Source organism: Triturus cristatus, chromosome 7 (assembly GCF_964204655.1).
Source record: "Triturus cristatus chromosome 7, aTriCri1.1, whole genome shotgun sequence".
In the NCBI taxonomy this organism is placed as follows: domain Eukaryota; kingdom Metazoa; phylum Chordata; class Amphibia; order Caudata; family Salamandridae; genus Triturus; species Triturus cristatus.
The window spans coordinates 786,310,050-786,324,314 of record NC_140590.1 but is presented as its reverse complement, the minus strand read 5'-3'; positions in this window follow the sequence as shown (position 1 = coordinate 786,324,314).

Here is a 14,265-nt window from a genome sequence, read left to right as displayed (position 1 = left end):
TGTATTTGGACATGCAAACACCCTGTCACTCTGTTAGGCTTATTCCTGGCCTTGTCAATGGCTACATGTTTAATCGCACATCTCCACTGTCTCTGAGGCACAAACTCTGTCCATACCCAACATGTCCCTGAAAGATTCTGTTTGATCGACTGCAAAACCTGCTGCATGTGTTGTATTAAAGTGAACCCCGACAGCTGGGCCACATCATTCATCCCCTAAGTGCACAAGGAGCATATCTGGGCAACCTCTCTGCGGAACCAGCTCCATCAAAAATGGGGATAAATTGTCCCAGCGGAATCCACTCCTATCCCACCATAGCACCTCATGCCTGCTACTGTGTTAGCTGGCTTTTTTTTTTGGCTGTTTTTGGCTGGTGTTGCCTGGTCTTCTTACTGTTTTGCTAGATTGTTGTTATAATGGGATTGAAGTGGCGATTTTCAGGTTGTGCATGATCTGGTTGTTCTTTGGTGCATTCAGGGTGTCTGAATTGTTGGGATCCACACGGGACTCGGGTGTGTGTCACATGGCGAAATATGTTTGGAGCAGGGCCAATTGGGGATATGGCTGAGTCAATCCAAGACGGATCAGGCGAGGAGGGGTAGGTGGAAATGGCTGCAGGAAGGGGGCAGAGTGGAATGTGCCCGGTGACTGAGTGGTGTAGGTTTAGGTTTGGCCAGGGCTCAGGCAGAAGGTGATCTTTTGTCATGAAGGGGGGCGAGGGTTACTGCTTGTCAGCTGCTGGGGGTGCTGCGCATGGCATATGCTAAACAGGGGAGAAATCCATCCAGCTTTGGGACAAACTCCTTTAGTTTTGGGGCAGTGATAATAGATAGAACTGAAACCAGATTCAGAGGGTAGGCAGGTGGAGATGGGTGTTGTGAGTGCCATGTGTGGAAATAAGGGATTTCTGTGCGAGGGGGGGAGAGGGTCCAATACTAACTCCTTCCTTTTCACCATAGGGTGACTGAGCAGTCATGGGAGAAGTAAGCTGGTGACTTGGATAGCTGGACATTCTTTTGTGCATTGGGCAGCAGAATATGCGGACCAGCAGATTTACGGATGGAACGCGACCAATAAGAGGAAGAAGCCTGAGGAGTCCCAGCCCGGACAGCTGGGTGAGGGGAAAGTAGGGGGCCCAAAATATGTGCAGGCTCCTGGTGAGGGAGGTGATGCAAAGAAGAGGCTGGTGGGCCTGGGGACAGAGCTGAGACCAAGGTGGCAAGGGGTGAACCTGGAAGCGCAGATAAGGGAACAGTGCTAGCTCATTCAAAATACAGACGAGCAATGGGAGCGTCTATGTAGAGCTAGGGAAACGGCGCTAGAACAAGACCACCTCATGAAAAATGAAGGGCATGCCAGAGGTAGTGGGGATGGGGGACAGGCCTGAAGGGCAGGTGGGGAATGGTAATGGTGCCATGAGGAGGGAAGGTAGGGCCAGTTACCATGGGAGCTAGTGCGGCTCGATGACCCATCAGGTTGGTGGAGCCTAACAAGTGAAAGATCCGTTGGCGATGCCGACGGGGTGCACAGCAGCCCCTGGACATTGGCCTGAAGAGGTGTGGGGGTCTGTGGCAGCCCTCCCTACACCGCAGGTTCGGTCAAGCAGCACTCACCTGGAGGTATACCCTATGTTGGAGAAAGATTTGCCTGGGAGGAAGAGTGGTGAAGTTGCGTGTCGAGCTGTGTGTGAGGAGGACTAGTGAGAATGATTTGAAGTTGGATTATGATGAAGGCAGTGATGAGTGGGAGGAGGGGGAACTGCATGATGAAGATGAGGAGGTGGTGCCAGAAACGAGGAAGAAGGGGCGAGGTGAGGCAAAAGAAAGTGTAGTTGTTGTTTTTCAGAGGTCAAGTGCGGTCAAGGAAGGCACCGATGGAAAGTAGGACCGGGCAAGCAGCAGACTTCGCAAGGACAGATGGGAAGTTGGCAGATTACCTTCAGGTAATGAAGATTGATGGTCAGTGTGAGACATGAGGGACAGGGGGACTGGAGCAAAAGCATGTCAGTCGGTGGAGGTTGGGATGGGGTCTTTGAGGGAGTGGGTGTGAAACCTAAAGAAGCACTGAGGGTGCAGGTGACATCCAAGGAGGCAGTGAGTGACAAAGTCAGGGCAGGAAAGGGGGTTCAGACAGCTGGCACAAAAGGGACAGACGTCACAGGGGAGATGAGAGCAAGGAGGGCGAGATACATAAGAAGAGGCTTCCTTACATGGGCCTGGTGATGCCTCTGTGGTCCCACATATCTGATAAGATGAAGTACAGAATATGGAAGCATGGGTCTGTAGATGTTTTCAAGTTATTACACAGAGACATTCAAGCTAAGGAAGGGTCCATAGAAGAGAACTCGGAGCTGGCACGGCAGCCCAGGGTGCCATCAATATGGAAAATTGGATACTGGCCTTTTTAATTTAAGCCAGCATTCATTGTGAGAAACATGCGGGCAAGGCTATTGTGCTGTTCAAGTATATGGATATTATTAGGAAGGCACAAATCATTTTGTAGGTCATGCGTGGCTCAGCTATGACGAGAGCTCAGGGCTTGGATGGGTATCAACCCGGACAAGCCATGGGGGGATGTGGATTCTGCATTGTGGATACAGTGGATGTCCAAAGGGCTCCTACAGCAATTAAAGTGGAGGGTTTGCTCCCATGGTTCACCATCTACCCGGACAGGGAGGTAGCCTTGAAGTTTGAATAGGGATTAAAAGAAGGTTTACGGATTGGTTACCAGGGCCCTAAGGGGCGTAGGTGGGTGGACAATTAACAGTCAGCAAAGCAGCTCCAGCAGTGGTGGCAGAGCAATTGGAGAATGAAGTTGAGGAAGGAAGAATTGTAGGTCCTTTCTATGATTGGCCCTTAGCAGACTTGTTCATATCCCCACTGGAGGTTGTGCCCAAGAAGATGGTTGGGGAGTTCAGGATCAGAGGCCATTTGTCATAGCCAGAGAGAGCCTCAGTCAATGATTTCATAACTGCAGAAGATACTAAAGTGGGGTATGCTTTGTTTGATGATGCTATTCGATTTATGAGACGGTGTATGCAGGGGGCGGAGCTAGCCAAATTTGATATCAAACTGTGTTTTGATTGTTGCCCATATACTCGGAAGGTTTTCCGTTGTTGGGCATGCACTTTGGAGTTGCCACTTACATGAACAGAGTGTTGCCCATGTGGTGTGCCATTTCATGTGGTTTGTTTGAGACTTTCAGCACCTTTTTGCAGTGGGTGTTTACTAAGAGGTGTGGGCACCATGAGGTGTCCCATTACTTGGGCGATTTTCTGTTTGTCAGCTGAGAGGAGTCAGATGATTGTCACAGGGTTCTGAGACATTTTGAGAAGTTAGCAGTGGACCTGGAAGTTCCTTTGGCTCAGGAAAAGATGGAAAGCCCCACTAAGGTGTTGAATATTTGAGTATTAAGCTGGACATGGAATTGTTGGTGGCAAGGTTGCCTCGGGCGAAGGCTTAGGAGATTCAAAAATGTTTGAACAAGGAGATCAGGGAAAGGAGACTTGAGTTGAGGTAGGGTGCAGAAGTTGTTGGGATTCTTGAATTTCGCATGCAGAGCAGTGAAGGGGACTTTTTGCTGGATATTGGGCATGGCTATGTCGGGGGCAGTTCTGCCCCACCACAGAGTCTAGATTTCATTAACAGTGAGAGCGAGTATTTGTATCTGGAAGACTTTTTTGGAGGACTTCAATGGGGTGTCAATGATGTTTCTGGTGAAAAACACAGTTTGGCAGGCACAGATTTTTTCAGATGCGGCAGGGGCACATGATTTTGGTTTTTCCTGAGACAGAAGTTGGTGTGCGGAGAGGTGGCCACCTCACTGGTTGCAACAGGCCTGGAGCATCGCTTTTCTGGAAATTTTGTCCATTGTTGTTGGAAGGTGAGTTGGAGAACAGGCCAGTGATGTTTAATGACGACAACATGACTGTAGTAAACTTGGTGAAACCACAGAGGTCAAGGGATCTGAGAGTTCTCCAATTTCTGAGACAGTTTATGGTGGCTTGTTTGTTATTGGACATTGTTTTCAGGGCTAAACATGTGCCAGGTGTGAACAATGATATTGCGGATTCATTATCTCGTTCACAGTGGCACCGAACAAGTCCTAGCACCCCAGGGTCTGCCTGGCCATTAAATCTAGGGAAAAATCACCGTCCACAGGCCCGGGAAAATTGGCGCTTCCATGCGGCTCCGTACAAGCAGATGCACATCGCTCTTGCTAGGCCCGCCCCATCACCGAAATTCAGACCCTGTACTGGCCGTGTGCCTGCAGCGCAACCCAGTTTGTTGGAGAAGCTTGCCTCCTCCCCGGTACCTTAACTATTGCTGCTGCCGGTGGCATGCCGCTTTCGTGCCCTGCCCCCCTTTCTTAGAACGCCTCCTCCCCTGAGGGGGAGAAGAAGCTGCTATCGAGGCTGACACGCCATGCACTGGGCAGCTCATTCCTACCTAGGCCTGGTCGAGGACACCAGGCCTGTGTTAATCCGCATGCCCAGCTGCACCAAGAGTGCGCTGTGCATCCCTCACCACGTCCTGTTGGGCCTTGTCCCCCCTCATCCTTCTCTCGCTACTTCCTCCAAATTCGTCTTCCCCCACTACCCGGTGGTGCATAGGAATCACATAGAGGGTGGATCCCCCTCTCCTGACCCCTTAAATACTTTACCTATCAGACCCACTCTCCCCGCCTACCTATCCCCTATCTGGCCTCCTCATTGCACGAAATGTCCCAGGGGAAAACTAGGCTGTGCCTCTCACTTCCTCTTGGTCCCTCCATTCCACAATAGATTTACCAAGTCCAAGAGAGGGAATATACACAGATTGGAAAGACCGATGGAGAGCACAATGACAACTGTTTCAAAGGGATAAAGCAGGAACCTGCAAGAGCGAGAAAAGGGGGCATGGGGTGTGTGGTAATGGACTAAAGACTACCAGCTTTAGCAATCTGCATGTTGATGTTTAATTGCCACAGCCGTCTGCTTTTGAAATCCTCTTCGGGCACTGACTCCCCTTCTTTCACAAATTAAGCACTGGTTCTTTTGAACTGATTTCGAGGGTGATCTTAGGTAGCTTTCCAGGCAGCGCCATTTCAGAGGCAAGCAAAGACCACTGAGGAAGCAAGAAATGTTCAGGTTAGTAAAAAATATTATCACGTTGCTTTACACTTTGTGCATGCATATTTGTCCTTCATATCCTGGCCTGCACTGTTCTTGGTCACATTGCTGGGCTTGGAACATATCTCTGGGCCATTCCAAGCTTTCAACCTCCCCTCGTTTGAAGAGTAGCCTCTATTCCCCATGCTTAGCTAATTGTCAACACAACAGATTTATTTTAGCTTTCTACTGCTTAAAAAATCATCCATTTCAATGCAAGTTAATGGGGAAGAAATTCTAGATGCTTATTTCTAAATATCCCTCTTTTGTCCCCCCAAATATTGACATGAATGCTAAGTCAGTTCCGCATCTGCTTGTCCTTGCGCCACGATGCACCGCATTGTAAATGCGGCGCACCTGCGGTGGCGCAAGGGCAAACTTGTGTGACGCATCTTCCCTGGCGCATCCATGCTGATTTGCAGGGATGCGCCAGGGAACATAAATCTGCCCCTTAGTCTTCTGCACAAGGATGGTGCTAATGTGGGACAATCCTGAAGAAATCTAGACGGTTGGCCATCCTACTGAAGAAACTGACTGACACGGGTAGAAAACGGCACACTCCATACACACAGTGCCTGTAGCACCACTAGCTCAACCCTCCACATATGCATACCTGCCAACTTGTAGAACCATCTTACATTGTGAGGAGGGGGCATGGCCTTGAAGGGGTTGGGCCTCGTGCCGAGAGGTACATAGGAGGCTCTTTTGAACCCCACCCCACCACCAAACGCCATTCTCCCAAAAAAACCAGGCTTGCTGGGGCTGGTGCCGATGTACTGGAGTGTTTTCACATCCCTTAATGGACAACGGCGGTTCAACGCCTCTGAAAAACAAGCTGGAAACCCACTATTTACAGTGGTTTTCAGCTCGTTTTCCCTGCTACAGTGTGATATTGGCTCCTCGCCGGGTGACAGTGTGATGGGAACAGATATCATGTGCCACACTGTGGCACCTTGTGTGTTGGCATATATGATTTATGCCTTCCCACACTGCTCAGTTCCCGAGTCTCTGATCTGCAGAGTCATACAGCATTGAGAGCAAGCTGTCTGGTTGCAGTTGTGGGCTTACCAGGAATATGACAGTGGGCTTACAGCCCGCTTGCTCATTGCTTAACATTCGTAGGGCTTCTAATTTGCTTGCTTCTAATTTAATGGCTTGCCTTACACTTCTTGTGTTTGTCACTTTCCTGAAGTACGACCCTTTACCATTCTTTTGATCTACTGCTCACTCTTAGAGAATTACGTGTTTCTTTTGGTTAAGCACTCCATTAAATTCATAGATTTTCCAGCTCTCTCCCACGTGTGCTTCTACCTCCCTCCCTCACCAAACATCCACCTCCTGTGTTGCTTCACCCTTCGTCCAAACTCCTGTGTCCTGTGTTGCTCTCTCCCTCGTGTTTCTCTCCCCCCCCACCTTGTTGCCCTCTCCCTTGTGTGCTGTTTTTCCCATCCTCCCGACCGAGTTTCATTTCGATTTTAACCTCGACCCTCTCCCCTTTGCTACCTCTGCAACAGCTCCCCTCACCTGCTCCTCCGTTGCCTCCTCACCTTTTTGGTTTACATCTTATGTTTTTTGTAGAGGGTCGGGCAGAAAATTCGCAGATACCCCGCCGCCTTAAACTGAGTACTTTCCTGCTAGTTACATTTATTTGTTTTGTTTACCAATCCTTACTGGATCAGCAAATGAAAAAAAACACCCACATCATTTTGTAGGCATATGCCTATGTTATCACACATATACGTGCCTATGAAATGCTGCAGCCGCTTAAAAGGCTTTTTGGCGATGTTGTCTAGCATCATCAAAAGGCATTGGAAAAGCCAATTTTATGCCAAAGTTGAGATCTTTCGACTTTGCAAATGCTTGTTTAATTTTAAGACATTACAAAATATGAATTTCCTCATTTTGAGATGGTGCTGTTAAAGTTTCCTCACCTCTGGTGGTGATATCATTGAGTTCTCAGAAAGCCACCTTTCAATTGGCCATCTCATCACTTCTGTTAACCAGTCAGAAAACACAATTTCACAGTTACATAAATTCTTTTCACCTGTCAGAAGTAGACTTAACGTCCAGTGTGCTGCACGTATGTTGTGCTGGTGTGGAAAAAGGTTACCAACACCTACTTGCGACTGGAGGTGGGTGAAACAACAAATTAAAAGGAAGAGCCAGGCCAGGGGCCTGGATTGGCTACTGCGGTTCAACAGCCACGCTCCTAATACGGTGGGTGGACCCGCTTGGGTGGCGGTGGTCGGACCGCGACTGTGAGTACGGTGGTCCTAGGACCGGCGTACTCATAATAAGGCCCTAAGTGATTTCCTCACACAATTGTAAAAAATATCGAATTTCTTTTTTTTAAAAAAAAGCAGAATTCATTAAAATAGAGCCATACATAATTGAGGAAACTATCATTGACTTAATAACAGTAATTGTCAAACCAATAGCACCACCTCCATATTTGGAAGCAAAGCGTTTAATTGCCATAGTTGATGTACTACATTTATTTTTCAAATTCACAATCTGCTGAGACCAAACTAGTGTTTCCTGTATATTCATTACCATTTTCTGTAGATCAATTATATACTTAAAAGAAACTTGGATTTCCCAAAGCACATTATTTTAGTCTTCTCATAATTGATTTTTAAATTATTTGCTCGGTTATAATCTTGTAAACGTATTAACTGCCGTTAAAGACCTATTTGAGTTTTATATAACAAAACAATATCATCTGCGTAGGCCAAATACGGTATGCTACAATGACCCAGTTTGGACTGCCCTCTCCTTGTTATTTAAAGATTAAAAGTGATCAGCTTCATATGATACAAATAACAAAGGGGCTAGCATGCACCTATGTTTTAAACTATTTGCGCTTTTAATATGTGGTGTCAACCCTCTGTTATCACTTGATTTAACCTGAACATAGGTATCAGTGTATTGTTTACAAATTAAATTAAAAGTGTAATCAAACTCCTAACCAGCCAATTTTTGACCATATTGTGTTTCAATCAACCACCTTATCAAACACATTAGAATAATCTATAAAACACGCAATTAGTTTTATGGCTTTAAAATAATTTTTTTACCAAACAGGTTAAAGCAACAATGATATCCATTGTCGAACACCCTGATTTAAAACCAGTTGTGACTGGGGGTGAGTGTCCGAAAAATTTCAGCGCTCCGTCTAGCATCTCCTTGTGTTTGCTTAAAACCAGTTTAATCAGGGATAAGTGTCAGAGAATGTTCTGTCCGATCTGCTAATTTAGGGCCTCATTACGATGCCGGTCAGACTGGCTTCAGTGGTCCTATCGGAGGTGGTCAGACCACTGCGGTCTTGTTAAACCGGTCAGTCCGACTGGCGGATTAAGATTCATGCATCATGTACTCCGACCGACCGCTGATAGACCGCCGACTCCAACAGTCTTTCTCCAACCCCTGAGATGGCAGTCGAAGAGAAGCAGCAGCAATAAAACTGTTCAGGGAGTTCCGACCGCCGTCTGGATTACGATGGGCATTTCCGACGAGCTGACCTTGACAGTTTGACCGGCTGCCTCAACTCTTCGGAAACTAAGGATTTGGAGTGCATACTCACCCAAATCAGTTTCCCACCGACAGACTCTGGCATGGATTCCTTTTTCCAGGTCCCCCAACACCGTGGCAGCTCAACCCCCAAAGATTACGACCCTGTGGGCGCCGGAATGCAGGTAAGTCGGTAGGTAGTATGAATCCCAACTTACTGGACTCGGCACAGATCACCACACTCCAGCAATGGGGTACATGCAGCACAAGGCATATCCCCACATATGTCATGCACGTGTGTACATATCACATGTTTCCTGGGAGTTTGTTTACGCACTCATTCGGTGGTATGTGCACCGCCGTAGATGAGACCACCGTGGTCGCAGCGGTTGCATTGTAATACTGTGGGGGGAACTTTCCCAGCCTCGGCGGTCAGAACCGGACTGCAGCCATGGCAGTCGGATGGTTGGTTCGACCGACATTGTAATGAGGCCATTAGTTACAAATAATTTACACAAAAAAGTCCATTTGCGCCATGTAAAGCTATCATACGATAACTATTAGGTTCAGATTTGGGACCACGTTTATAAAGGGTTGCAAAATAGAGCCTTTCGAGGACAAAGGCATACTACCCGAATTCAAAATAGAGTTAAAAGTAGATGTTAAAATCATTGATCAGTTTGCGACATTTTCCTTTATAATGGCATTCGAAATACCATTTGGACCTGGGGTCTGAGTTGTTTTTATTTTCGAAATGATAGCACTTATGTCCTCTGTAGATATTTCAATTTGGGCACAAAAAGACATAATAACCAACTTTACCGGAGATTGGTCAACAACAACATACAACTCAGTAGGACAAGTTTCCCATTTATTACAACTAATATGATAGTCCCCCAAATTATTTGTCATATTGTGACCAAACCCAATTAGTGTCCATAACTTCTTGGAGTTATTATTGATTCATGTAGCTCCACTCATATTTGTTGTGTTAATTTCAATTCACACAATGCAATCCTTAGGTCTTTTTGGAAACTCATTCACCAATAATTTTTAAGTGCAGAGAGTTTGTTCAGACTAGATATTCCTGTTGAAAGAACATTAAAGACTTCTATTATATTTTCTCATTTCTTTGCATTGGAGTTATAACTACCCTTCAAAAAATCTAATAAAATAGATTTAATCAGAGGAAATTCCCACAGCTTTTTTAATTTGTTTGCTATTCTACAGTTCCATTTAATTGATCTTAATGTAGTCTCTTCAATTTTCAGATAATCAGACTATTTCACAGCACAAAGCTCTTTATGCAACCATTTAAGTGCTATTAATTGTCCCAATGCAAACGTTTTGGCATTTGTCAAAATCTGTAACATGCATATAAATATAATGTATGATTGATCTATGACTGACTGAATGATATGTGGTTTTCTCGTTGATCTGTAGAAAAGCTCCCATCTAAAGTACAGAAACCCTGTTTATCAAAAAAAGATCCAATATAATTTATCTAAAGGTTACTGTTTAGGAGGAGAATACTTTAACAACAGAAAGCCAAAATAACTGTCTTCAGAATCCGCTGCTGCTATAGTTGTGTTTTCCTGCAAAAGGTTAGCATTAAATTCCCCAGTCATAAATATTGTTTCATGCTTAACAGTTTCTATTTGATCTTCTAAAAAATGTAAACAAGAAGAAAGACTGTAATGATCTTGTAACAGGGAAGGAGGAAAGTAGACGTTAATTATAAAAAGATTAGATTTGTCTAGAAACTCAATAAGCACAGCAAGTACGAAAGAGGATTTGAATAACAAAACTGCACGTTTAATCTTTACATTAAAGATTAATTAGGGTGATTAACCATCCACATGGTCTAAACATTTTATTCTTAATTGCATTACCTTCAAACACCTCAAAGGTTGAGATAAAACAGGTATCCGTTCTCCATGATTTCTGAGGACAAACAATATGCTTAGAGGTAGAAAATATGAAAGATCCATACCACTAGATTTTAAATGACGATTAAGGTCGGCAATATTCCAAGAACAAATATTAATACAATTAGGAGAAACTTTAAAAACTTTGTAAGGGGTACTGCTTCCTTATTCCTGGTTCAATTCCACATAACCGGAAAGCCATAAACAGGGTGATCTGTATTCCTCCTGTTCCTAATGTTCTTGGTTACTGATGATGTATCAAAAGACTGATTCTAATATATTTATTAAATCATTCAAAATCAAAGTTTCTATCCCCTTATAATTATCCTTAAAAATATAAATTTTATTTTTCATCTTGTACTTTATGTATACCGATACCACACAGAGCGAGTGATTCCTGCATTTCACAAATGTGATTTATATATTATACTAAAAACCAGCTTGTACAACTGACCTCTTTCCCAGTCTCTGGATCAACAGTAAACTTTACTGAGAGAAGGGGCTCTGATTTAAAATTTGAAAGATTATCAAATTCCCTCAGTAAGATAAAAATATTTTGCCTATTTAAAATGTCAAGCCTCCCTTAAGAATGATATTGAGGAGAGAAATCAATTTTGTACCGATGCCAAGTCTGCATGGTGTCTAGAAGTCATACAGTTAGAAGATGACATTAAAGATAAAGAGGAGACCTATGAAGAATGATTAGAAACCGGAGGTTTGGTTGGACGTACTGTTGAATACAAAGAATTTATGCTAAGAAACAAGGTTTGAGACGTAATTTCAGACAAAAGGTTGACTTCATTATTACTTCTGGAATACACTCTAGGTCGTTCTTTTGTATATGTATGTGTTCAAACTGCAAGTGCGTTCATAATTACTGAAATGCCTCCAGAAATATTATTCAATGCCACCGAAGACAAATTCTCATTTGCATCTGAAATTGGCTGTTTATCACATTTCTAGTCCCAGAATTTGTATTAGGTGAAGCTGACTGAATAGGTTCTGTGACTGAGAAACAGATTGGAAAATTTATCTATAGAGATATCTTTTGAAGAGCAAGTAGGCTTAAGCTATATATCCTTCATCAACATTCAATCCATCATACTAGTAACTGAATCTGCAGGCTTCCTAATTGCTTGGCTACTCACATTAACCAAAGAAAATATTAAAGCATCCTTCAACTGGGAATGTGGGTTCAATTGAGGGATAACTTATTTAGCTCTTTGAGATGGTGATAAGGCAGGAGACTTATGAGTGCTATGTTCTTCAAAGGTAGGAAATAATTGTGGTTTTACCACTCCTTCAACGACTCAGATGTTATCATTTGGCTTCACCTATTTATTTAATTTCCTCAGATTTCTCAACCTTCTTTTCTTCATGTATGGCTTAAAACCTTCTAATTGATCAGCATAAGTTGACTCATTTGGCACTATGGGTGACATATTAGCAATAGAAGTTATATCAGAATTTGGGAAATTAACAACCTTTGGAGATATATCGCTTTCTTCAGATGCTTCCGAAGCCGATTTTAACAAAACATCACAGTCCTTCCCACTCAACTGCATGATTTTTTTTGCCAGAGGATGGGTTATCTGGACGCAAACAACCATTACTGTTATTATCCAAGAGATGAACAGGGGTTGGTGTGACAGCATAATTAATACCCTGAAGGGACTCCTTTTGCTTTTGAGTGATATATACACTTAAACAAGCTGCAAGTTGTTTAGACAATTGTAAAAAATCAACAAAATCATCTATGCAAAATATATTCTGAAACTTCATAACCAGAGGAGAATACGGATTAGTCAAAGATACAACTTCTTTCAAATCAGCGTGCTTCAATTTGATCTCATTTGAAATATCATTTAATAAAACTGTTTGATTATTGAGTGATTCTGACTAATGACGTATGGCATCAGGGATGTTAGATAAGGTACAGCTAATCACACCCAAGGCTGCTAAGACCAGATAAACAGGAGGGATGTCTGAGGGGGGTTGATCATTCGAAGGGACCCCTTGGAAGATCGATTGGGCATTCATTTCTGTATTGGGGAAGCTATTTTCCCTTTTATAGTCAGGAGGGGCTTACCCTAAAAAGTCTAACTCCTCTGAAAAAACATTATTTAATAAATCTTGCATTGTAGGACTTGTGACTTCTGGTGAAAAGACATAGAGCAAAGTTTGTAATCCTAATGGATGAGTCCTGTGAAATACCTAAGTGGAAATCTCTATATCCTTAGCAAGAGTGGTGCAACTATTTCTCCAATATCAATGATGTCTTTCATCAACTTTTCAAGATAACAGAATATAAGGATTCTGACGGACAATAGCTAATCGCAGCTGCAGTAGCGATGTATCACAATTGCTTAGCAAGGATGCTATGGCCCATGAGGAACATGTACTCTAGCCATGCAAGATGCCTGCCACCATTCTCAAGTCTTGTGAGCGAGCGTCTTGTGACTCCATGAGTGATATAGTCTTTCTTTCCTTTAACCAGGTGTATAATAAAGTATGTCTATCTGATACTCCGATATGTGAGACTTCCATCCAAATGTTAACTACACTCTACACACCTCTCCTTCCATGCTTTAGACAACTTCAGAGGCTTCGGAAAATTGTGCTGCACCACATCCTGAAACGTCCTCCCCATGGTCTTTGTACCATCCCTTAATCCCCCACGGATTTTGTGTTTTGTTCTCCAGGTTGCTGCTGGGCCCTCTTCGGGATTGGGGGGACCATAGGGCAGACAGGGACTAATTGGTCCTAGTGTCCTGAAGCTTGTGCTACTAAGGCCAAGTACACCCTTTCCACGCTTGACTCTCAGGTTACAGGGTGAGGCTTTCCTAAGGAGGTAGTGTGGAGCACAGGAACTCGAGGGGGAGATGTGGCCTAACAGCCAGAGCTGCCAACTTTGGAACTATGGATTCAGGTACCAGTCCCAGCTTCAGCTGAACATCCTATAATTCTGGGCAAATCACTTAATCTCCCCATGGTGTTAAAAAAAAAAATCTGACCTTCTATAATGTAATCTGGTGCTCATGTAAAGCACTCTATTGCTTTGGACCAAGTTAACTGCAAAGAACAAAAAAGAAAAAGAAAATCTCAAACAGTCAAAAATAAATCCCTATCCGCCCCAGTGCTTGTCAGATAGTAAAAACAAAAAATACTTTAATATCACAGCAAAAGTGATTACTAAACAATTAGATAGTGGGTACAACTACAAGGTTAATATATTTCCTCTAGGCTCTGAGTTAAGCACTACATCTTTTATGGTGCCCTTCGCCAAACTTTATAGTACCCCTCAATATCTCAGGTGACTTCCCCCCCATTCATTCTCAGGCAAGATCAGGTACAGGTGCAAGTTCACTAAGCCGTTGCCACATCAGCAATATGCAGATTTGTTTGAATAGTTCTTATACCCAAAGCGTTACTGGCAAGGGCAATTTCCTATGGCAGGATGTTCTTGGTGCGGTTGTGACAGTCTTTCAGTCCTTTTAGGCAGGGCTTTGCAGTACCTGCCCAGGGGAGATGTGGCTTGGCTGGCACTGGATGGTGCACTTGTTGGACTTGCACAGTTTTTGTTTTCTTCAGTTTCACTTGGCTGCTGCATCGCTCCTCACTTGGAGCCCCGAGGAGATCCGCGCAGCTGTCCAGGTTGGCGGCTGCTCGTCTTCGGCA